Source organism: Salvelinus alpinus, chromosome 27 (genome assembly GCF_045679555.1).
Source record: "Salvelinus alpinus chromosome 27, SLU_Salpinus.1, whole genome shotgun sequence".
Taxonomy (NCBI): Eukaryota; Metazoa; Chordata; class Actinopteri; order Salmoniformes; family Salmonidae; genus Salvelinus; species Salvelinus alpinus.
This window is the reverse complement of record NC_092112.1, coordinates 40,241,854-40,269,295: the sequence shown is the minus strand read 5'-3', so window position 1 is coordinate 40,269,295 and position 27,442 is coordinate 40,241,854.

Sequence of the window (27,442 nt, the reverse complement as noted above, 5' to 3'; positions counted from 1 at the left end):
AGGGGACGTGTTTGAAGGACATGGCTTTTTATCTCCCACTCTGCCGTAATGAAATGAACCGTTACAATAAGGTAGCTCTCTGTAGCTCTAGACGTCCAAGTGTCTGTTGTTAGAGCAACAGACCGCGTTTCTGACAACTCGCTCTCAAGTTGTTCTTTAATTTTTTTTGTATAAGGCAGGTATTAATGTCTGGGCAAAATGTGTACGGGAAGGAATAGTGAAGCGGCTCGACCACTTTAAACATGTTTCTGAACCATGCATTCTCTACCACAGAGAAGGGTCTCATATCAACCTCTATGAATTTTGCTATCGCTGAGTTGATTTCTTTAGCCCTACCAGAGTCAGCCGCTTATTGTTGCCTGAAGGCTGTGGGGAGAAATGGTTGCCGATTGGTTGCCGTTTCATTATTTCGCCTAGTCCCACTGATTGGCGCACATGAGTAGTCATGTTACTCGCATTGCCACTCGAATAGGCTATCAGCAATGAACAGAGCCTACATGTTGTATAAGTTTTATCCACCACTCGTTGGCAATCCTAGTTATAGTTTACAGGGAAACCGAAATGTTCCCAGACGGCAGACCTGAATGATACTGGAGCGACTTCTAGTTCTGGCTCGCCAATGCTTGCTATGTTGCTCCTTTGCATTTAGCTAACTGCTAATTCCTTCATAAGCTAATTGCTGCTACAACAGTCTCTCAGCTCTGTTCTCACTGGAGTGAAATAACACATGAGCGGAGCTATAAGACGAAACAACTATCATCTTTTTCTTAATGACAACTTTACTTTACCACTTTACTCTGTGTATATTTCTCCCACGTTAATTTATAAGCCATTTACAATGAAAAAATATATGTATATATATATATAAAAATATATATATATACAGTTGAAGTCGGAAGTTGACATACATTTAGGTTGGAGTCATTAACAAACTATAGTTTTGGCAAGTCGTTTAGGACATCTACTTTGTGAATGACACAAGTAATTTTTCCAACAATTGTTTACAGACAGATTATTTGACATATAATTCACTGTATCACAATTCCAGTGGGTCAGAGGTTAACATACACTAAGTTGACTTTGCCTTTGAACAGCTTGGAAAATTCCAGAAAATTATGTCATGGCTTTAGAAGATTCTGATAGGCAAATTGACATCATTTGAGTCAATTGGAGGTGTGCCTGTGGATGTATTTCAAGGCCGACCTTCAAACTCAGTGCCTCTTTGCTTGACATCATGGGGAAATCAAAAGAAATCAGCCAAGACATCAGAAAAAAATTGTAGACCACCACAAGTCTGGTTCATCCTTGGGAGCAATTTCCAAACGCCTGAAGGTACCACGTTCATCTGTACAAACAATAGTACGCAAGTATAAACACCATGGGACCACGCAGCCGTCATACCTCTCAGGAAGGAGACGCGTTCTGTCTCCTAGAGAGGAACGTACTTTGGTGGGAAAAGTGCAAATCAATCCCAGAACAACAGCAAAGGACCTTGTGAAGATGCTGAAGGAAACAGGTACCGAAGTATCTATTTCCACAGTAAAACGAGTCCTACATCGACACAACCTGAAAGGTCGCTCAGCAAGGAAGAAGCTACTGCTCCAAAAACCGTCATAAACAAGCCAGACTACGGTTTGCAACTGCACATGAGGACTGAGATCGTACTATGTCCTCTTGTCTGATGAAACAAAAATAGAACTGTTTGGCCATGATAACCATTGTTATGTTTGGAGGAAAAAGAGGGATGCTTGCAAGCCGAAGAACACCATTCCAACCGTGAAGCAAGGGGGTGGCAGGATCATGTTGTCGGGGTGCTTTGCTGCAGGAGGGACTGGTGCACTTCACTAAATAAATGGCATAATAGGGATGGAAAATTATGGGGATGTATTGAAGCAACATCTCAAGACATCAGTCAAGAAGTTAAAGCTTGGTCGCAAATGGTTCTTTCAAATGGACAAGGACCCTAAGCATACTTTCAAAGTTGTGGCAAAATGGCTTAAAAACAACCTGAGGATTGATTATAAAAAACATTTGACATGTTTCTACGAACATTACGGATACTTTTTGGAATTTTCGTCGAACGGAACGAGGCTTTGGTTTTCTGAACATAACGCGCAACCCAAATGGCGTTATTTGTTAAAGTTATATTTATCGAACAAAAATAAAATGTATTGTGTAGCTGGGAGTCTCGTGAGTGCAAACATCCGAAGATGATCAAAGGTAAGCAATTCATTTTATTGCTTTTCTGACTTTCGTGACCAAGCTAACCAAGCTAATATAAGGCTAACTGTTCTAGCATTGATTGATACACTCACAAAAGCTTGGATTGCTTTCGCTGCAAAGCATATTTTCAAAATCTGACATGATAGGTGGATTAACAACAAGCTAAACTGTGCTTTGGTATATTTCAGTTGTGATTACATGATTTTTAAATATTTTTGGTAATATCTTTGAATCTGATACGTTTGGGATTTTTCTTCTGCCTTTCAGGACCGGAACGAGGCTGTAGTTTTCTGAACATAACGCGCAACCCAAATGGCGTTTTTTTGTTATAAAAGTAATATTTATCGAACAAAAATAACATTTATTGTGTAACTGGGAGTCTCGTGAGTGCAAACATCCGAAGATTATCAAAGGTAAGCGATTAATTTTATTGCTTTTCTGATTTTCGTGACCATGCTAATTTGGGGCTAATTGTTCTAGCATTGATTTATACACTCACAAAAGCTTGGATTTCTTTCGCTGTAAAGCATATTTTCAAAAGTTTAAAAGTTAAAAAGTTTGGGGTCACTTAGAAATGTCCTTGTTTTTTAAAGAAAAGCCACATTTTTTCCATTAAAATATCATCGAATTGATCAGAAATACAGTGTAGACATTGTTAATGTTGTAAATTACTATTGTAGCTGTAAACGGCAAACATTTTATGAACTATCTATAAGCGTACAGAGGCCCATTATCAGCAACCATCACTCCTGTTTTCCAATGGCATGTTGTGTTAGCTAATCCAAGTTTATCATTTTAAAAGTCTAATAGATATACAGTATATACAGTTGAAGTCGGAATTTTACATACACCTTAGCCAAATACATTTAAACTCAGTTTTTCACAATTCCTGACATTTAATCCTAGTAAGAATTTATATCGATTAATATTTCACTTTCTCTGGTCATAGGAACAACATGAATTTGTGCATGAGGCAGATGCGGTGCGACTCGAGTTGGACCATTAGGTGGAAAACGATGTCTCCTTTAGCTGGTCAGTCTCATCGGAGGAAAGGAGGGAGAGAGCAGGGACCGGGAGAGGCAGACCCTCTGCTGCTATCTCCCTTTCTCTGCTGAGACTAATGCCGTATTCAAAACAAATGGGAACCCCACACTTAATTCAAACAGAACAGGTGAGGCTGGCTACAGTGCTGAAGAGAACTCTAGGGTTCTTTTTGTTATCTTTTCATTTAGAGAAGTAGGACGCATATAAGGTCAAAGTAAAGTAGAATCTTGTTCAGGATCTCCATCTTCATCAGGTCTCTTCATCAGGAATATTCCTCTGTTACCCAGGAAAGCACAGTGTCATCATCATGAATCAAGTAAGATCCCTTCGAAATTCCACCCTCTCCCTAGGTAAAATATTCATCTTTAATGTTCAGAAGATCTTCGTCATCGTCTCTGGAGGAATTTTCCTGGTAATTGTTATCCAGCAAAAGCACAGTGCCATCAGCATGAATCAGACGTTATCCATCCCCTCCCTGTTCTAATTCTAATTTTCAAACTCATCTCCACACTGATTGCTTCTTTGAAAGGAATGGAGGGTTTTAATAATAATAATAATAATAATACAACACAGTGAGAAGGAAAAATACTCATTATCACACCACATCAGATTACCATTATTCAGTTTCTCCAGATGTGAATTAATCGTTTTCGATCCAATGAATGCTGAGACATTCATTTCAATAGTTAAATAAATGAATTCTGGGACGCTCATTTCAGTCAGGGTTTCTGTAATCGTTATACTAAGGCTGATTGTGCTATAGTGATTTGCAGCAGCGGGGTGCTGTATTAGTCATTGTCAGAGTTCAGATAGCAGTCGACAGAGTTATTACATTCTTATTACACGCACACGCACACGCACACAAACAGGCACGCATGCACACACACACGCGTGCGCACACATAGTTGCCAGCGTTACTAACCTAACGAGAGATTCAGGGAAAATATCTACACCACCTCATTGGACTAAATAGATTTGAGGAAAAGGATATGATGTGAAGTTGCTATTTGAAAATACATGTCATTTTGGAGAGACACCTGTGTGTGTGTCTGTGTCTATTTGTGTGTGTGCATGCTTTTGTGTGCATGTGTGTGTGCATGTTTTTTTTATTGAATCTTTATTTAACTAGGCAAGTCAGTTAAGAACAAATTCGTATTTACAATGACGGCCTACCCCGGTATGAGTGTGTGCGTGAATGTATGTTTCATCATCTTGGATTGAAACACGTCCCATGCAAGCAGATGGTAAGGTGACAGATGAGACTGTTGTTGAACAGTTCTTCAGGTATTTACCACATCAAAGCAGCTCTTCATGCCTTGTCTTCACCCGGAAGAGGTCACAACCGCGGTGTAAACGACACGCTCTCTTGCTTTGGTGGCGAGCACATCTTCTTACAGTGACAATCAGAGCAAAACTGTTCGAGTTTGTGAGGGTCTCTCCACAGCAAGCCATGTGTGAAATGCACGGCCCATATTCTTCCTCCGCAGAACGGATCTGACACATGAACACAGACCAGAGCACTCTCACATCCTCTTCCCTTCTCCCCCTCATCCGTTCGCTGCTCTTCCTGTCACTTATTAAATTAAAGCGGAGGCCAGCGTGTTGGATAAAGAAACACACACCATGACCCTCTTGACTTACTTAAAACACACTCATCATGCCACACAGTCCACACACCATTACTGTCAAACACCTACCTACCCTGTATCTATCTTTATTGTCCAGCTTCCAGCGTTGCTGGCCCACACTGTCAAAATCACATAATCTGTGTGTGTGTGTGTGTGTGTGTGTGTGTGTGTGCGTTATGGACGTTAGTTTTGTAAGCGGAGACATAATTTCATGTCCCACAGAATGGACATAATAGAAATGAAACGTTTGATGCACGTGTGTCTATAGTACCCCTTTGGGGGAGTGTGTACCCCAAAAATCAGACTTGTAAATATTGACAAGTTGGAGAAATGAAGCAAATAAGAAGCGTTACGTGAAATGGACAAGCTTTTTGGGGTGAACATATAAGCAAAAGTCTGTGAGTTTGTAAGTCTTAGGTCAAAACATGGATTGCCAATTCGAAGGCAAGGCTTGGCTGGTACTGACAATGAAGAGAGAACCAATTACAGACTATATAAAAACCTTTATGAAAGTGAGCTTTAAGGTGCATGTTCAACTTTTTTTTAAATATACGTTACATGCCTGTACAAGTCACCCCCTATCTGGACAAGACTGTAGAACATGCAAACACAATTCAATACACTTCAATGTGGTCTGTATTGCTTAATAGACATCTAACATTCATAACTAGTGGTAAAAAAAACAAGCTTTGTGAGCCCTTTCTAAAAGCCATAAATGATAATTGACTGAAAAGCCACCTACTCTGTAATCGTCAAAATTCAGGCAATTTCATACTTAAGCTTTTCAAATAAAGCCTGAACTCTAACATATAAACCTTAAGGATAATTATGAAAGCGGTTTCATCTGGAAACGACTAACTTTATTTGAGCATGCTCAGGTTGACTTTTACACAGAATCACCCCTTACTAATCTCTATGAGTCCCATCTGAGTCATCCAAACCACTATGTTATGGCCTGATGTGATCTCACTTTACATCTAGCACGTATCCTTATGAGCCATAAATGTACTAGAAGGGCATTGCGATGGCGGTTAACAGTGGGCAGTAACACAGTACAAATCGCAGATGTGATGTTTAATCTAGAGCAGTATTGGACAGGGCCAGAGCTTACATTGACACCCTGATGTCTCATGTCTTAAACGTTACTGTCACGGTTTCCCCCAGTACTGCTGCTCATTCCGTTCACCAGCTCCGGAGGTCTACGTCACCGGCCTTCTAGGTGTCACTGAACTGGATCATCACCATCAACCCTGGACTGTCTTGTCTCATTACGCACACCTGGTTCCCATTCCCCCTGATTAGTATGTGTATATATGTACCCTCTGTTCCCCATTGTCCTTGTCAATCATTGTCCTATGTCCGTTGGTCTTGTTAGTACCTGTGCTCTGTTTTATTCGGTTTTTGGTGCTACGTGTATTTTTGTGCACTTGTTATTACGGGTCACATCCCATGAATGATATTAGAGGTTACACTTCGCTCTTTTGTTTTGGGTCGAGATTTAAAAAACCCTATTACGTACTCCTGCGCCTGTCTCCCATCCTTATGCAACGTGACAGTTACAGTATATTAAGTTAAATTAATATGTTCTCAAGATACGTTCAACATTTAGGATGTCTGTTGGACACACACACACACACACACACACACACACACACACACACACACACACACACACACACACACACACACACACACACACACACACACACACACACACACACACACACACACACACACACACACACACACATAATAACAAGGCCCACGATAATAATCTAGAATACAATAATTCCATCTCTTCCTTTAAAGATGTAAGGGTGTGTTCTGGAAGCATGCTCAGTAGTTCCCGGCATGCAGTGTTTTCTCCCTCTGCACTGTGACTGTCGAAGCCTGTCGTAAATTCTTCCCTTCCCTTGTCTGAGTGGTTTCAGAGGAAGCAAAGAGAGTACCCAGTAAATCTCTTATTTACATTGCTATGTCAAAGGTTCTGGGCTAAGTCAGTGGGGCAGTCTTTCTGGGCGGGGAGTACATCAATATAGGGGAGCTATGCTCTGGGTTAAGGATCCATTATCAAAGGCCAGTGGCCTTGAGTCCAATGTTGTTTACATACTCGCCTCAACGTAACATGACTCAATGCAGGGGAGAATCCCTCATGACCACGTCACGGTCTCAGAGCAGAAATCTGTTTCATTTGAGAGAAAAATAATTGTGTATGTGTGTGTGTGATTCTGTGTGCGTGTATATGAGTGTGCGTGTGTTTTTGAGAGTGCGCTTCTGGTGTATTTGTGATTATAGATGTGTGTCTCCAACACTGTATGTGAGTCTCTAATTATAGACCAATGGAGAGTCGACTAGATATTATCGCTGCAGGACTTTGAAAAGTTGTGTCATGTATGTGGTAAACATAGGCACTGCTGATATTCCAGTATTCCACATTACATACTTCAAATTTTGAACCCATGTCAGACTGTTGCTTTACCTTCATAAAATGAGGGTGTTTTCGTGGAAACATACAGTGCTGACTGGATTTAGCAGGCATAACCCACTTTCCAATATCACACGCCGAAGCACATGTCAAGTAAATTTACCTTCTGTGAAATGCAGCTCACATATTACCGGAATTAATCTCGTGTAGAGCTAAAGAAATACTTGAAGGGGCGGTTGTGTTCACATACTGCAGGTGGACGCTGGGGTTGCTGTGGATTGATGTCCTCTAAGAGAGCCGGTAGAACCCAACCACCGCTGTGCTGTGTAAATGTATCCCTCAGCCTAAAATAAGCTCTGGGAGAAGACATAATAAGATTCTCCCTATTCTAAATAAACTCCCATATCAATAACCCAACTCAATTAGGTTCAGGCTCCAGGTTTAGTACAGCCAGCCAGCCTGGCGTTGTGAGACTGCAGCAAACATTACTTTGAACATGTTCTGAATGGATCTGCATAAATGCACACATGCATTGATGCACACACACGCATGCACATGCACACACACACACACACACACACACACACACACACACACACACACACACACACACACACACACACACACACACACACACACACACACACACACACACACACACACACACGTCATCCCCATGGGGTCTCTGGACTAAGAAATAAGAAATAGTATCCCGCTCATCCAATTCTGTTGAGTGTTTTGCCTGAATCTGGGATGATGTCGCACCTCAATTGAACAATGTAGAAAAATGCATTGAATGAATAGGAAGCATTTTTCACCACGAGCAGCGATCAGAGTTTACCACATGTTTTTTTTACCATTACATCATTGGGCAGCTCCACTTATAAAACTACTGGAGGATTCTGAGAAAATGTGGATAAAAATTGATAGGCACTCAGCACTTAAAGTCAGCATACAAAAGCATTGCAAAAGTTGGTAACATGACTCAAGTATCCACTGATTCAATGATTAACTTTCAATTCTGAATCAGATTTCAGTTTAACTCTGTCGGACACTGAGAAGTTGCAGCATGTACATACATATTCTTTATCAAAAAGTGATGTTTTTTTCCCACACTGACCCTCGTTATTTCATATAGCATTATTGAAAACATTATTATATAGCATATAGTGAATATACAGCATGTTTTCAATAGCCTTTCTATAGAACGGACAGTCAGACAGAGCTGTTAGAGGAGAGCTTCAGCATGGATTACAGCGTGAGACTCACTCCTTAATTGATGCGATTACGAGGTGCTGAGAAATGTCACAGAGACATTTGAATTAAGTCTGGTTTATAATTAAAAAACAACATAATCGCCACTCATAAGCATCTCTCCAGCAACGGGAGGCTATCAGGTCATTCTCAACCATACGTGAACTCTTCAAATTCAAGCCCAGTGCCCACGTTGTCTCGTCTCTCAAATGTCATTTGACTCGATTCACATTAATCAGCGTCTACTGTCCCCAGAACAAAAGACAAACGTTGTTGGTATGTGGTAAATTGAAGGTTTGGGCGTCTAGATAACTCTTTTCACTTGAGGTTATAAAACGTGCAGTATGTATCACATTGTTCCGTTCAGTAAGTGCATTTAGGGGCATTCAGTTGATTTAATGTGGTGAAGCTCTCACAGCACCTATTTATAATTGTTTTGCACATTCGCTACATTCAATTCATTTAACTAATGATGAATGAGAACCTCTGATTTAGCAGAATGCAGGGAAAATTGAAGATAGTAATATGTTTATGTAACTTTGTATAATTCTACAGCTTTGCTATTTACATGAAAAGCATAATGAAGGTATTTATTGGCATGTACTGGTTGACTACAAGTAAGTGAAGAGATATTGGCACGGGTGTTGTTAGGCCCGAGATGAAGTCGAGGACCGGCAAACCCCGCCAATATATCCTCCAAACACTGGCTTCTTGGGCATTATCACTTTTATACAACGGGTTACCAACTTATGAAAACAATTATTGACATATTTCAATACGTTTATTCATACTATTTCATCTTTCCTAGAGATCTAGTCCCGAAACAAATCTAGGGTTGCGACCCAAGCCGGCTGGTTGTTTGTTCTATGGGTTCGGTTGCCAGATACGCAACCTAGTAGTTAAGTCTTTTGATCTAGATCCATGGACGCGACCAAGTCGTTCTGGCAACATTCTTATCTCTTGTTTGGTAGCTAGCCAAGTTCGGCTAACACAGTCACATCAAACATCCATAACAATGACCTAATGATGCGCGATTTCACCTGGCATAAAAAATGTACTCTCTAGACAGGACAATGTTCAGAAGAGCTTGCCAACTACACAGCTAACACAATCACTTCAAACTGAAGCTGGAATGACAGCAAACTAGCTACATTTACTGTTTTTCTATTGACCTTTCTTTGTATACAGTATATACATAAAAATCATGTTGATTCATGAATTCGGCTGGCTGTGAAAAGCTGGCTGCCTGTCTGTCTCATCTCGACTCTCGACATGTTCATTACTATGGGACAGCTGGAGATCGAATTTCAATATTGAAACTATGTTGCAAATCTTCGCTGTTGAAAACCAATTGCTAGTCTAAAGGAAATGGGAGATAATGTCCAGATGCTTTTAACAGTGGAGATCAAGTTTATAAATTGCCTGGCTGAGCTGATGAGACAGTGGATTGCACAGAAGGATGCATCATAGATTTAGCCGGTGGTAACTTCTGGAATAGACACTGGTTTTAACCAATCAGTATCCGGGGTTAGACCCACCTGTTGTATGAAAAAACAAGTAACCTATTGCAATACAGGTGAAAATAACATGTTCTTATCTTACCAGCACTGTTTACAGTAGTTCCTGCACATATGAAACTGCAACTCCTTGCCACCCTGAATGCACTACACTACAGACCAAGATTCTTTGGGTAGCCAAGTGAACAGAGAAACAACAAAAGTTCCTAGCAATTCCTCCACACAATACCTCTGCATTCCTGGAAGAGGCTTTCTGGCCTAGTTTAGGAGGATTAGCAGAAGACAGCACAGCCCACGTTATCTTAGTGCAGTTTGTCTCCTCTCCCTAGAGAAAGAGAGAGAGAGGGAGAGAGAGCAGTGCCCATAACTCAGAACAGTAATTGTCTTTGCATCCAGCAGGCCTACCAAGGGGTGTGAGCAAACCCCACTAACTCCAACCCCTTGTGTCTCTTTATCCCAGCTTTCAATAGGGATGAAGGATTCATAATTCTGGAAGTCTCAGACTCTCAACAGCCAGGATTTACTTTAGAGGAGATGAATCAAATGATGTCCTGGGTATAAAAAGATAACATACACAAAGAGAGAGAGAGCAAGTGCCTACATTTTTTTTCACTTCCTCCAATTTGTATCTACATCCCCCCAACCCAGAGTATGATCAAATTGAGTCCCTCAAATCCACATCAAATTGATGCTAATAGCAGAATTATTGACTTGGGTCCAGCTTTTCACTCCTCATTGGATACAGTGATGCAACCCAGCCAGGTCACCCATGATACAAGTCAGAATTCAACGTCCATCTATGTCTGCGGACGTCAGGAGATGAACTGGAAACCAGCACTATGGGCAACGGTGAGCGCTGTTATCTTGAAGTAGGTTTTGATTTTGCTGGATGGATGGGGATGGCAGATGGGCGTAAGCATCTGCCTCTGATTCTAAAGTTGCAATTTCAAATCTAGTGATAGAAAGTTTTTTGTTTGTTTTAAGCCTATCCCAAGCCTAAACCTTAACCAAGCCTTAGCCATTCCGAATTAATTCCTAACCTTAAGAAGTTTGAGTTAATGCCGGAACTTAACCCTAACCTTAAAAATTCGGAGTTAATGATGAAACTTAATCTTAAACACTTCGAAATTTTACGTTTGGAACATATTCGAAATTTTAGGTTTGAGAAACATGGATTAAAGTTCTGACGTGATACTGTGAGAGCTGGTAGGATGCAACATCGGGGGGCCTCTCTAACCTCAAGGCTACCTGACGTACCACTCCTATTTCCTGATTTATTTTTTAAAACACGTAGATACAATGCATTTATAATTAAGGAAGATAAAAAAAGTTTCGGAAACCTAGTTCCATTGTGGTCCTCTTTTTACCAAAATACATTATTCATCAATGAACAACAATGTAAAGATAGAAAAGGAATGGAGTTGAGTCAGTTTGTAAAATTCAGTATGGCTTGAGAGGTACGGTACAGCCAGGGAGAACGTCCGTCTGTCAGACAAGCCAGAAGATCTTCATCAGGGCCCATCGCTTTGTCCGACGTTCCCAGGTCCTCCATAGTAGCCTCTCCACCGTAAGTAGCTGATACACCATCGTTGACTGTGTAGCACTCACCTGGGTGATGCTTCAGCTGCAGTAAAGCGCCAGAAAATAAGCGCCAACCACACATCAGCAGTGGTCAGAAACAGTCTCTCTGCCTCTCTGACATCTCAGACACCGCAGTCTCTCCACCTTCCAAAAGGCATGTGAAACCAAAAAGCCGTAGCTGCTGCTGCATGTTTTAAATGCAAACATTAGCCACCCAGCTAGCTAGCTATTCAAAGCAAACAAACACATTTAACATTGAATACACATAACTTTGACATTGAAGACCACACTATTTATGTGATCAAAACAGAGAGTTATGAAAAATAAAAAAGTTGATACTTTTTATTTTATTTTATTTTTTTAACGGTACCAGACCCCGCCACGACACCTCTGTTGATTCCACAGGGTCTGCATCCCTCCACCGTTAGACACGCAAACTTCATCTAACAACGCTTCCGCAATCCCTCTGGCCGCGAACGAGCCAAGAATCCGCAAATGAGCCAAGACCCCCAGCTTGCTCGGCGAAAAGTTCACTCACTCTTTAGTTTCAGCCGATGTGACTGTAGTGTACACAGCCTCTTTCCAATTGTGCCTGTTTTCATTTAGCTCTCTCTTGTTTCCCTCTCTTCGTCCCAAAACAACCCGATCAGCACTCTGCGCAATTACAAAACGGATTGAGGAAGCAGGAGCCTGATTTAGCGGACTGCAGGGACTGCCACTTTCTATTATCTTTGGATCTGTGATGATTTATGCTTTGTGTGTGGGTCTCTCTCTCTCTATCCTCACATGCTAAGATCTCTCCTCTCTTCTCCTCTTTCCCCTATAGAGTTTTTCCAGGCCGGGCCTCCAGCCCAAACTCCACAATACCAGATGTCTGATTCTGAACAAACGGAACCACCAAGGAGGAAGTCCTTGGTAGAGAATCAGAGCATGTAAGCTGAGATAGTGTTTGATAAACTTCATACAGCACTGGGGAAATAAACAATGGGGATGGAAAGTTGAGACATAAGAGGGTGTTCTCTCTAAGGGATCTTTGCACAGTATGAACAATTTACCCAATTATTATTCTATATACGGTTACAGACAGAAGGGACCTGGTATGTTACTACACCCACTCAGTGTCACAAGACGGCTCATAATGTAAAACATTTTCAGAGTATTTGTTTCGTATCTCAAGGGTACATACATATTATGTAGAATAATGGTCAATTTTCTGTGTGAAACTGTAATCAAAGTATTCTTAGTACGTGTATTCACACGTTTCTGTATAGGGGTTTGAAAAAAAGACACTAAATTGTTTATCCTACTTGTCTTATTATCTTAAGAGTACACATTGTGTTAAATGGTAACAAATACTATTGTTGTATCTGTAATCAATGTGTTATAAATGCTTGTACACTAAAAAAGACACACGGCAGTATATTTGATTTATATCTCAAGGGCACAAAAAACACTCAATATTTAGACTAAGACAAATTGCATTTGTGAATCTCTAATCAAAGTCTTATTAGATCTATGCACACATTTTTAGGGAGGTCTGAGAAGAAACATTAAACTGTGTAGACTATTAGTAATACATTTGAAAGGTTCAAAACATTGAAATGAATGACATATGTAATTTGTGTGATTTTCTAAACAAAATATAGGTTAAGCCTCGCTCCATACATTTGACACACACATCTCCAAATTTCCACTGAGATCTGAGACTCAAAGCTGAAAAAAGATTTTTAGCTTTGAGCCATTGGCATCCTAAACCCTACTACCCACAAGGCCTATCTTACTTCCTGTTCCTTCCAGGCAACCAGCCCTACCCAGCAGGCCATGCTATTCCAGTAATTGAGTGAGTAATGGAGTTATTCCACTGAGTGCACTTTATACCAAGCTGTAAATCCCAAGGCAAAATGGCAGATTAGAAGAAAAAAAGTAAGAAAATAAATAAAAGCCCCAAAAATTCCATAGTACTGATATTCACGCACAATAAATCCAATAAAGGTCTCAGTCAGTTTGTGTCAATCCTGTCTCCCCAGCATTGTCACTCTTCGGGCCGACGGTCAGCAGCCATCTGCGGCTTTCTGTGGTCGTCTGGAGTTATTAGCTAACAAGACAGTGGGTACGTATCTGGAATGTATCCTGATGATCATAATCATTTTGATTTCCCTCTCTTTTCCTTCAATTCCTAAAAGTCTAAGCTAACATATGGAATTGTTATATGTTCATACCATGGATCATTTAGCTATTTGATTTGGAATTTTTGGACCCCTGTAGGTATCAAGAAAATATCAAAAAAATATATTTGATCAAATATTGAATTGCATCGAATAACATATTCATACACGGCAAAATAGACAGTAAAACAATTACTCTTAAGAAATAAGGTTTTGAAGTTGTCTGTCCTATATCTAGGAGGTATAAGAAAGCTCAGGAATTATTATAACTTCAGAATATAATCATACCCTTTGACATAATTGTATGTGTGGGGTACAGAGAGGATGTATTCATTTAAATATCATGTTAAATACTATAATTGCACATGTTAAATACATTTTTAATCCTGAATTTATTTAAACTGGCCATGACAAAGGGATTGAATACTTATTGACTCAAGACATTTCAGCTTTTCATTCGTAATTCATTTGGACAAAATTCTAAAAACATACAGTTGAAGTCAGAAGTTTACATACAACTTAGCCAAATACATTTAAACTCAGTTTTTCACAATTCCTGACATTTAATGCTAGTAAAAATGTCCTGTCTTAGGTCAGTTAGGATCACCACTTTATTTTAGGAATGTGAAATGTCAGAATAATAGTAGAGAGAATGAATTATTGTAGCTTTTATTTCTTTCATCACATTCCCAGTGTCACGCCCTGACCATAGAGAGCCCTCGGAGTTCTCTATGGTGTTTTAGGTCAGGGCATGACTAGGGGGTATTCTAGTCTTTTATTTCTATGTTGGTGTGAGTATGGTTCCCAATTGGAGGAAGCTGATGATGGTTGCCTCTAATTGGGGATCATACTTAGTGTGGTCCTTTTCCCACCTGCGTTGTGGGATATTGTTTTGTCTAGTGCCAATGTGCGCTACGAACTGCACGTTCGTTTATTCTTTGTATTCTTTCAAGTTTCACCTTAATAAATATGTGGAACTCTACGCACGCTGCGCCTTGGTCCACTCATTATAACGAACGTGACACCCAGTGGGTCAGAAGTTTACATACACTCAATTAGTATTTGGTAGCTTGGCCTTTAAATTATTTAACTTGGGTCAAATGTTTTGACTAGCCTTCCACAAAGCTTCCCACAATAAGTTGGGTGAATTTTGGCCCATTCCTTCTGACAGAGCTGGTGTAACTGAGTCAAGTTTGTAGGCCTCCTTGCACGCACACACTTTTTCAGTTCTGCCCACATATTTTCTATAGGATTGAGGTCAGAGCTTTGTGATGGCCACTCAAATACCTTGACTTTGTTGTCCGTAAGCCATTTTGCCACAACTTTGGAAGTATGCTTGGGATCATTGTCCATTTGGAAGACCCATTTGCGACCAAGCTTTACCTTCCTGACTGATGTCTTGAGATGTTGCTTCAATATATCCACATAATTTTCCTTCCTCAATATGCCATCTATTTTGTGATGTGCACCAGTCCCTCCTGCAGCAAAGCACCTACACAAAATGATGCTGCCACCCCCTTGCTTCACGGTTGGGATGGTGTTCTTCGGCTTGCAAGCCTCCCCCTTTTTCCTACAAACATAACGATGGTCATTATGGCCAAACAGTTCTATTTTTGTTTCGTCAGACTAGAGGACATTTCTCCAAAAAGTACAATCTTTGTCCCCATGTGCAGTTACAAACCCTAGTCTGGCTTTTTTATTGTGGATTTGGAGCAGTGGCTTCTTCTTGCTGAGCGGCCTTTCAGGTTATGACGATATAGGACTCGTTTTACTGTGGATATAGATACTTTTGTGCCTGTTTCCTCCAGCATCTTCACAAGGTCCTTTGCTGTTGTTCTGGGATTGATTTGCCCTTTTCACACCAATGTACGCTCATCTATAGGAGACAGAACACGTCTCCTTCCTGAGCGGTATGACGGCTGCGTGGTTCCATGGTGTTTATGATACTGTTGTTTGTACAGATGAACGTGGTACCTTTAGGCGTTTGGAAATTGCTCCCAAGGATGAACCAGACTTGTGGAGGTCTACAAATGTTTTAAATAAATCCACAGGTACACCTCCAATTTCACTCAAATTATGTCATTTAGCCTATCAGAAGCTTCTAAAGCATTTTCTGGAATTTTCCAAGCTGTTTAAAGGCACAGTCAACTTAGTGTATGTAAACTTCTGACCCACTGGAATTGTGATACAGTGTTGGAAAACAATTGTTGGAAAAATTACTTGTGTCACGCGACTTGACCAAACTATAGTCTGTTCACAAGCAATGTGTGGAGTGGTTGAAAAACGAGTTCAATGACTCCAACCTAAGTGTATGTAAACTTCCGACTTCAACTGTAATTCCACTTGGACATTATGGGGTACTGTATGTAGGTCAATGGTACAAAATCTCAATTTAATCCATTTTTAATTCAGACTAAAACACAACCAATTATGGAAAATGTCAAGGGGTATGAATACTTTCAGGAGGCACTGTATTTAACCCCCTTCCATACATCCAGAGAGTACCATCGTGTTCGTGAGTCTCATCTTTCCATAGAGTGGTTTGTAGGTCATATTACTGTTCAGACCCTACAGACATTTTCGTGAGAAGACCGATTTTCCGGATGTCTCCTGGTCTGACAAACAGCGCTGTAGCTCTGCAACTTTCCACCGCAGATGCGGAAGGCCGACATAGGCGGACGCGGTGGATTGAGATGCTGAAACATCGGGTGCATCAAGTGACTCATATAAATTATCCACTCGCACTTTTATCAGTGAACTAACCTGTTTATTTTTGTTGCCAGAAATTCTGAAAGTAGCTCTCACAATCCCCGGAAGTTGTGTACTTCGTCATCACGTCATTGTTCTCGAACATCTGTAGTGTGCACAAAGAGAATCAGAAAATCTCTGTGGTGTTAATGAGCTGTGCACATGCTTTGCCTCCAACCTCATTGGACAATGCTGTGCTGATCTGATCCCGCCTCCCACTTTAACCTTGCAACCTTATCCACCTGTCAATTGTCTCTCACACGTGGTCGTGGCTAATTCCCGTTTTTGTACAGACTAATATGGCAAGCAAGGAATTGTGAAAATATAATTCATACAATGCGCAGTTATAACCTATTTACAGAATATGTAAGTATCAAATGACCTACTCCTTTAAAGTCATGTAATTATTTTATGCAGTGCATTAAGAAAGTATTCAGACCACTTGACTTTTTCCACATTTTGTTACATTGCATCCTTTTTCTAAAATGGGTAAAATATTTTTTCTTCATCAATCTACACACAATACCCCAAAAAGCAAAAACAGGTTTTTAGAAATTTCTGCAAATGTATTAAAAATAAAAACAGAAATACCTTATATACATAAGTTTTCAGACCCTTTGCTATGAGACTCGAAATTGAGCTCAGGTGAATCCTGTTTCCATTGATCATCCTTGAGATGTTTCTACAACTTGATTGGAGTCCACCTGTGGTAAATTCAATTTATTGGACATGATTTGGAAAGGCACACACCTGTCTATAAAAGGTCCCACAGTGTATGTCAGAGCAAAAACCAAGCCATGAGGTTAAAGGAATTGTCCGTAGAGCTCCGAGACAGGATTGTACCGAGGCACAGATCTGGGGAAGGGTACCAAAAACATTTCTGCATCATTGAAGGTCCCCAAGAACACAGTGGCCTCCATCATTCTTAAATGGACAAAGTTTGGAACCACCAAGACTCTTCCTAAAGCTTGTCGCCCAGCCAAACAGAGCAATCGGGGGAGAAGGGCCTTGGTCAGGGAGCTCCAGAGTTCCACTGTGGAGATGGGAGAACCTTCCAGAAGGACAACCATCTCTGAAGCACTCCACCAATCAGGCCTTTATTGTAGAGTGACCAGACGGAAGCCACTTCTCAGTAAACGGCACATGACAGCCCGCCTGGAGTTTGCCAAAAGGCACCTAAAGGACTCTCAGATTATGAGAAACAAGATTCTGTGGTCTGAGATATAACTATTTTGTCTGAATGCCAAGTGTCACGTCTGGAGGAAACCTGGCACCATCCCTACAGTGAAGCACGGTGGTGACAGCATCATGCTATGGGGATGTTTTTTAATGGCAGGGACTGGGAGACTAGTCAGGATTGTGGGAAAGATGAACGGCGCAAAGTACAGAGAGATCCTTGATGAAAACCTGCTCCAGAGCTCTAAGGACTGGGGCAAAGTTTCACCTTCCAACACGACAACGACCCTAAGCACACAGCCAAGACATAGCAGGAGTGGGTTCGGGACAAGTCTCTGAATGTCCTTGAGTGGCCCACCAGAGCGCGGACTTGAACTCGATCGAACATCTCTGGAGAGACCTGAAAATAGCTCCCCATCCAACCTGACAGAGCTTGAGAGGATCAGTCGAGAAGAATGGGAGAAACTCCCTGAATACAGGTGTGCCAAGCTGTAATCGCTACCAAACGGTCAGAAACAGACTCCATGAGGGTGGTATGTTTATGACCGTTTGAGCAGACACATGCACATTTGTGGCCTGCTGGAGGTCATTTTGCAGGGCTCTGGCAGTGCTCCTCCTTGCACAACGGCGGAGGTAGCGGTCCTGCTGCTGGGTTGTTGCCCTCCTACGGCCTCCTCCACGTCTCCTGATGTACTGGCCTGTCTCCTGGTAGCGCCTCCATGCTCTGGGCACTACGCTGACAGACACAGCAAACCTTCTTGCCACAGCTCGCATTGATGTGCCATCCTGGATGAGCTGCACTACCTGAGCCACTTGTGTGGGTTGTAGACTCCGTCTCATGCTACCACTAGAGTGAAAGCACCGCCAGCATTCAAAAGTGACCAAAACATCAGCCAGGAAGCATAGGAACTGAGAAGTGGTCTGTGGTCACCACCTGCAGAACCACTCCTTTATTGGGGGTATCTTGCTAATTGCCTATAATTTCCACCTTTTGTCTATTCCATTTGCACAACAGCATGTGACATTTATTGTCAATCAGTGTTGCTTCCTAAGTGGACAGTTTGATTTCACAGAAGTGTGATTGACTTGGAGTTACATTGTGTTGTTTAAGTGTTCTCTTTATTTTTTTGAGCAGTGTATTTGATTGGGATGGATGGTTGAAACAACAGAAAGGTAGGGCGATATCTAAAAAGTTAGTGGGTAAAAGTTTGCAGTATACATTTATGTAGTGCATCAACAATATGTGTGTAGTGTCCGCGATGCATGCCTGGTAAAAAAACTATTGTCTATTGAGCAATATATTCCACAATTCTAACAAAATACACCACTCAACACCTGTTATTACCTTCCCTATATTTGTCAGTTCCCAAAGCTCTGTTCCCCACTTCTGTTCTGATTGTTTTTTGGCTTTGGTTTCTTGTATGCTGACGCTGTTCCTGTCTCGTTCCATGTCCGTTCCTTATTAAATGTTTGACTCCCCGTACCTGCTTCGTCTCTCCAGCGTCATTCCATGTGACAGACAATTGTCTTCTAATATATTTGTCTGACTACACTGCCATCTTTGGCGCACATCATTTTCTGCTTGCTACCAGAGAAATTGCAGGCTATTGAAAGAGATAAATACAACTACAAGTGAGGTCTAATACATCTAATTTCACATTTTCAAATGTGTTTTAAGGATGCATGGATTTGATCGATGTATTCTACGTATTTTTGTTTTCCATGTCATGGTAAGGTCACGTAGCCAGGCAATCCCACTTGCTTCAGAGCGCACGCTCACTACATGACATGAAATGACTGCAGGTTAAAATTAAAGGATTCTGTGCCTTTCTCCGCCGAGAGAGGACTACAGATGTTTTATTACGCATGTATGAGCCATTCATTGACACGTTGAGTCCAAAACGGGAGGTTTAAAATCTAACGTTGTAGTTTTCAATGGATCAATGGATTCTCTTTCCGTTTCTTCCTCTCTTTTTATATCCCAGAACTTTCTCATTGACAAGCCACAAACCACCCTGGGCAAAACATTGGGGTCTCTCACAGTCCAGTGGTAAAGGAGAGAGAACAGAGAGCTGCTCCCATTTTCCGAATATACCACTGAGCTCCTCTCACAATTAGAAGGCCTACTGGCCAGACAGCCTATAGCAAAATAAGCAGCCTGAAGTCAAAACAAAGGCACAGCACAGGAAGGAGAAGAAACCCAAGACAAACGCACATGCACACACACACACACATACGGGTCGAAACGTCAAGCAACCTGCCAAGCAAAATATTTTCTGCCGACTTCTCATGCTGATGCTACCATGAGGATGATGGGAGAACTGACCTCATCTGCTAAATATTGTTTTTGCCTTGTACAGCAATTCCTCCTCTGTTCTGAGTAGGCCAGTCGACGACGCAGCACAGCGCAGGGCGGTTGTATTCTTTGTACAGGGCTATAAATTAGTGTTTTTGTGGGAGCCCATAACCGTTGCTAAGGGCTGGAGGGGATGGGAGGGAGGGGTGGCCATTGGCCAGTTAAAATACAGATGTCGGACCGGCAGCGTAATTCCATTCAGCCATGATTTATATTTAGAACACAGCAAGCAGCCACCAGGCCTAACCTGACACTGCCACTGCCACTCCTGGCTCATGCAGGAAATCGAAGTTGACTACAACCTAATGAGAAAAGTGAAACACTGAACTTTTATGGGTCTCTCACAATTTTCAGGCCCATAATACCAAACCTCTTGAAGCTAATCATCTAGCTAAGGAGAGCTGAGGAGGGAGACCCATGCATTAAGAGCCACTTTCCCCATCAGTTCCCCTGGTGTGAAATATGCATAGTGGAAAAGTTCACTATTTTAATACTTTGACTTCAGCCCATCATTTGTGTCTTTCCTGGATTGCTTTTGTCAAGTAGTTTCACTGCCTTAAATATAAGACAACGAGTAATGATGCACAAATAAGGAATTCCATGTAACTTTGGGAGAACTTTTTGGATTAGTAAAAGAACTTTGAAATATATTTGGTAACATGGCACAGTGTCAGCTCATTTTCTATAGTGGGATTTTAGACTCTTTCTTACTTACTGCTTTACTCCTCTTTGTTCCCTGTGGAGTATAAGGCCTCAACAAGCCCACGCCATGTAAGATGGTCCTTTGCAGCTTTCTCAGCTTTTATTTGTTCTTTAGGCTCTCCAGATTCAATAAAATAAATGCAAAATTTTGACAAAACCATACCCCACGCCAGTTCATTTCTACAGTTTTAAATAAAACAGGATGCATTCTGTCCATAACCAATAATTCAGCCTTTTATAATCTGTCTGCTTCATAGGCCTATCAGCTTTTTTAATACTCCTGTCCAACTAATGCGTAGACACATATTGTACACACCAACCGACCACTACCGTCTTTACAACACACCCCAGCTTTACTCACACACGCAAGCACATATACATACACACATACACACCCTTGGCTCCTGATTCCAGTTTTATAAGTAAAGGTCAGAGAAGCTATGAATTATAATCCACCGGCCTGTAAATTGTAGAAGCTAATCCATCAATGCAAAGAGGGAGCGCTGGGTAATAAACGCCTGCTTCCTCTTGAGGCAGCCAGATTTATCACTGTGTACAGGGGATGTTTTTGTACAAATAAGATTACATAATGTCGGTATTTGCAGGTCAACAATTCAACAACGCAAATATTTCTGATGACCAGAAAAAGTTAGGGAGGGAAACTGCTGGTGGATAGCGACAGCTGGCTTCTTCTATATAGAACAAATATTTATTTAAGGTTGGTTAATCTTGACCAGTAGACTATAATTGTTTAGTTTCAAACATTTGTTTATTCTCTTATCTGATTAAATGCCTTTCGTTGCTTAAGTATGACCAATGCTCTACATAAGGCCTAGGTGTCGTTGCCAGCAATGTTTTTCCCCCTTTCAAGTTTCTTCCCAGCTGATAAACAGGATATTCTCCGTGGACAATGGGGACAGGAAGTGGGAATTTAGTCTATCCGTTTGTCTCTGAAGGCTTTACTCCTGTGCACGTTGGCACGAGCACTTTCTAATCTTCATGGTCAAGATGCGCCAATTAGAGCCCCTGAATCAGAGGAAACAGACAATGCCTTTGGAACTGTGAACACGCCGACGCCAGCAGTAAAACAATGGTCTTGACCTAACCCTTGGATAAATCATTACAGCTCTGACAAGAGGGACTAGGCGAAAAATAAAGAAGCCCCAACTGGTATTATTTTCACAATTTAGGCTTACAACCTGGTTTCAGGAAACTACTGAAGTTGCCTCCCGCCGACACACTTGCAAAATGAAAAGGGGAAAAAAGGGGGAACATATGAAAAACTATAAAACGTTGGTACTCTCCCCAGTTTCCTGGCTTTAAATTAGCTGTTCATGGTCTCAGCTCAGACATAAAGAAATTACATCTTGTAAGATTTTCCCTGAGTTGCACATTCCACAGTGGGTGCTCTCAGTGGTATTAATGCAAACTGTGACATGTCCTATTGATCAACGAAAGGGGGTGCACGCACACACCCACACATACATACATACACACATGCACACACAGCACAGGGCAGGTGGAACAGTGGAGACAGACAGTGACAGCGGTGAGGTACTTCTGAGGCAACCCTCTCCTTTAATAAGGCAGACGATCAAACATGTTCTCTGTCCGTGAAAGAAAATATTATTTTAAAGGAGAGAGGGGTTGTGGGGTGGAAAAGGAGATTCGTGTTCAATTTTTTCTTTCATCCAATAGAATAGGAGATTCGGGTTTCAGGGTTGCTTTGAGAAGATTGAAAACAAATGTGGGCCTTTGACACAGCACCGTACGTATATACATCTCTCCCCAGCTAGCACATTTGGTTCCTTGGAAGTTGTAGGAATGTATATTTTTGGTATCACATTGGTTGTCGGAACGAAGCCATGAGTTTTATGACCGGTAAAACTGAATGTTTTATAAACTTTCTGAGAACAGAATTGAATGTTTCGCATGTCCTTGGAACGTTTATTTTTTGAGAACGTTTCACTCTGGTTCCTTGAAAGTTTTCATGGAAGTTTATTTGAGATGGAACGCTCTGTTATTTGGAGGTTTTTGAATAACTTCCTTAAAACGTTCACTGAATGTTTCAATAAGACTTTAATTAACACTGCTAGCTTCTTTTGGGTTAACTTTTTTGAATTCCAAGCACAGATAAGACACAGAAATGTCCTTTAATCATGAAAATACTTTATTTTATTGTGACACAGCATCAGTGAGATTTAAACCTATAATCTTCTGTTCTCCATCCATGGAATTAGTCCACTGCGCCACCAGGATAGACCTAACATGCCATGTTTTTATATTCATACAAAGCTGTTCATTTTATGCTATTCAAACAGACTCCATTTCAAAGGAAACAAGCACTCATTATGATCAGGTGTTGGTGAACACAAGGTGAATACACTTAACAAGATAGAGGATAGAGAGACTTTCCTTGATGCTGAGAACGGAATCAGTATGTTTTTAAATAGCATTCTTAGAACATTCTCTGAATGTTCCTAAAGTTTTCTTGTGGTTTTTATACAAAGTTGTCTTTACGTTCTCAGAAAAATTTGAGAACATGACTTGAAATAGAACCATGAGGAAACCTGCAGGTAACGTTATGCTGAAGTACTGTAATTCCCACAGAAGAACGTTGTTTCTTAATGTTCTTCGAACAATTTGAGAACATTCCCAATCTCAAACCAGTTGGAGAACATTCCTAGAACATTGCCAACATGTTCGTTAAATGTAAGAATGTTCGAACATTTAGGAAAAGTTCTGCTAAAGTAATGAAACCCCCAAAATATGTTTTTTTTTCAAGTTCCTTAAATGTGCTGAAAATGTTCCATAGCTGAGCAACACGGAAAGTTGTGGGAAGGCTGTATGCAAAATAAGCATAGGACAACCACACTCTCACCAAAATCCAAGAGATAAATGGTTCTCAGTACATTATGTGCTAGCCGCGTCTTCTTTCTCCCCCTCTCTCTCTGTCTCTTTCTCTCTACTCTTTTTGCAGCAAGGATTCTTTCCTGGCATTCTAAAGATGGGAAATCAAATTTCGCCTCCCACCAACACCCCCACGCCATCCCCCAAAAGGATGCAAGTCTCCCCACAAACAAGCACATAAAAACTCACACACTTTTACCCACAATTACATACACTCAGATAGAAACATGCTCTCATTTCGAAGTGATTCACAAACCCTTTGACACTAACACACACAAGCACACGCGCGCACCCACTCACCCACGCACGCACGCACACACACACCCAGCTGACTCAGCAGGACAATTGCAGCAGTGATCACTCAGACAGAGGAACACATGTGTCGGTCGGGGGGGGACTGACTGGCGAATGACATCAGCCCTGAGGCGATAATAATCGGGTGACCTAGGAGAGAGTGTCTTCACCGTAGCTCTCAACGAACACATGCACAGCAGACAACGTTCTCACACAATAATCAACTATGTGACTACTATATATTTACAGTAATAACTCTCCAACCTTAAACCCCAAGTCAGCCAGACCGAATGGTACACACGCACAGCAGAGTGCAGACTTTCTCACACAATCAACTACAGTATATGAGCAGTTACATATCTTAAAGTAATAACTCCAACCCTAAACCCCAGCCAGACCGAATGGTAGGCTATAAAACACACACACACACAAACACACACACAGCGCCGCTATATTATTATGGCAATCTGAATCCAATTAACAGGCAACCCACTCAGAGTTCAACTGCCAGAGGGAGATTCAGTGAGGAAATATCATGGGAGATGAAACAGCAGGAGGAGAAAAAAATCAAACAGTTTTTAATGGAGAATACTTGGGCCTTTGTGACATTCAATAACGGCTTTGTTCTTGCAGAGGAGTAGAGAATGCTCACCTTCTATCTCTTTTTGTGTGTGCTGAATTAACACTCCCTGAGAGTCGAGGAATACATGGGCGAAGGAGGACGAGAAGTGAGTCTCTTTCTTTTCTCTATTTTCTCTTTCTTAATCATACTGCTCCGAAGTCATCCATCTGGGGTCAGAGAGAGTTCTGGGTAATCATTGTTTGAGGGATGGTTACTTGAACACATCTGAGGTGGATGGGGGAAGGCGGTGGTGGAGGAGGAGGGGAGAGGGGGATGGAAACAAAGACACACGTTTGCATGGAAGATGTGTCTAATCCCCTGCTGATACATTGACACGATGGTGGCATATACAGAAGAAGAGAATTAGAGCATCTATGATAGGTAAAGGCTTGGATTGGATAAACTCCAACAGGATATGGTAATGGAGGAAACGAATGAGTTATATATGCTGCAGCAGCGAGTGGCTCGATCGCTCTCGAGATGAGGGTGGAGGGCGTTGAAACACACAGTAATTGCTTTCAGTGTCGTTTGGCATTCTGACTTTAGCGGCTTTTACTAGGCAGGGTGGTTTCTGTCTATTATTCTGCCAACATTACTGTTCATTTCACAGAGAAAGATGGGGAAAACCGGACAACATGGCTTTTAAAACTTGAGAAGCGATAAATTCAAAAGTAATACCTTGACTTTGGAGAAGTTGGGACAATTGTCCTCCGTGGAAACACTTTGTGCAGCAGGAGTGTCACGTTCTGACCTTAGTTCCTTTTTTATGGCTTTGTGTTAGGTTGGTCAGGGCGTGAGTTGGGGTGGGTAGTCTATGTTCTTTTTTCTATGTGGTTATATTTCTGTGTTTGGCCTGGTATGGTTCTCAATCAGAGGCAGCTGTCGATCGTTTGTCTCTGATTGAGAATCAGATTTTTGGGTGTGGGTGTTTATTTTCTGTGTAGTGTCTGTTCACCTTGCAGAACTGTTTCGTTTTCTCATCGTTGTTATTTTGTGTAGTGTTCAGTTTTAAATTAAAATATGACGAACACTTACCACGCTGCATTTTGGTCCTCTTCTCGTACACCAGACGAGAATCGTTACAAGGAGTGATGTCGAGCCACACCAAAGTGAATTCTCCTCCTTTCACTTGATAGGAACATAATAAATCATTTCTAAAGGTTACCTTGCTGAAAGCCCTCTGTATAACACAATCACTGCAATTGGTGGAGGAAAAAATCTACATAAAAAAAATGTAATCAGCATTGCAGCTTACTGTCAGGATGTGCCTCTGAATAATTGAAGATTTTAGAAAAATACCAACTCGTGACTTGAGAAAATCTAATATTAAACCATGGCTATTTTTGCCAGGCAGTGATTCCTCTAGCACAGGATTTTCTTCTCAGGAAACTTGTCTCGCTCTTTTGCCTGACACTCATACACTCATATTCAAGTTTTTCCTGTGTTGACTGACTGAGAGCTGAGTGTGTGTCATTCCCCTTCTCCATGGCAGGAAAACTGATTTGTGGTGAGAGTTTTGTCACAAAATGGCCGCCATGAATCACCCAAGTAGGTCGACACATCACTGATGGATGAGGTGACTGACTTACCTACCTCCAGTTCTCACAGTACAGTTCTACTTACACTTTTTTTTTTCTAAGACTGCACCTCATAAAGAGAGACATTTATGGTTTCAATCATAATGCAATCAGCTTTACAATAATGTAATTGGTAAAAAAAAATCGGAGGAAACCCGAGAGAAAGACAGGTACTGTCTCACACACACATCATATCTTATGGATATGGTTGGCCCTCTTTAACCTGTCTCCTCCCCTTCATCTAAACTGAGTGCCTTCCTGCAGCTCCAAAGCCAAGTGTAACTCGCATTGTGTCCATATTAGGACAGCCTGAATGACTAATATGTTTATTTGCTATATTTTTTTTAATCCATATAGATTTGGCTCAACTATGTGATAACGATACACACATTCAAAAGATAATAAATAATCCAGGATTATTTCCATTGTGGTCCTCATTGGTGACTCTGATACCAACTCCTGAGTTTGAGGCTGTCCTAATATGGACACCGAACCTATGGCTCCGTTCTGTGTTCTGTGAGATATAACTGATACGTGGGGGTGAAGGTGTAATGGCATCCAGCTGTCTCTGAGCCTGTGGTCTTGACTCCTGACTGAGCTGAGCGATGTGGAGGTGCCACTGACATGCAGCGTGACAGATAACTGCAGAGGAGGCAATAAGAACTGGGCCTCTGGAGACAGTGAAGATTGATGCATTAATTAATTGATTAGTTGATTGATTTATCGATCAAATCTTGAATTGTTTGAGCAAACTGCCCATATGGTCAATAACATGGTTTGATTCATGGCGTTTGCTTTTACTTTTAACTTGTACTCAAGTATGACAATTGAGTACTTTTTCCACCACTGTACTTATTAAGTACATTTAAAGCCTGATACTTTTAGTGACCTTTACTGAAGTATTATTTTACTGGGTGACATTCACTTTTCTGTTAAGGAATCTTTACTTTTCATCATGTATGACAATTAAGTAGTTTTTCCATCAATGCTTTTTTAAAGTCGTCATTATATAATTGCAGTCTATCTCCCGATAGACTTGCAGCCTACGGCCCGGTGTGAACTCAGAAATAAGGTTGAAGCGTGGAGATTAATTCAAGGATTCAAAGTATGAACCAGGTTTAAGACTTCTGGGTTTTTCTTTACGTAAGAGCCCTGGTAAAAATAACGTCCGAAGATGTCACACCGGTTTCCCAAAACACCACTTAGTGCACTCGTTACAA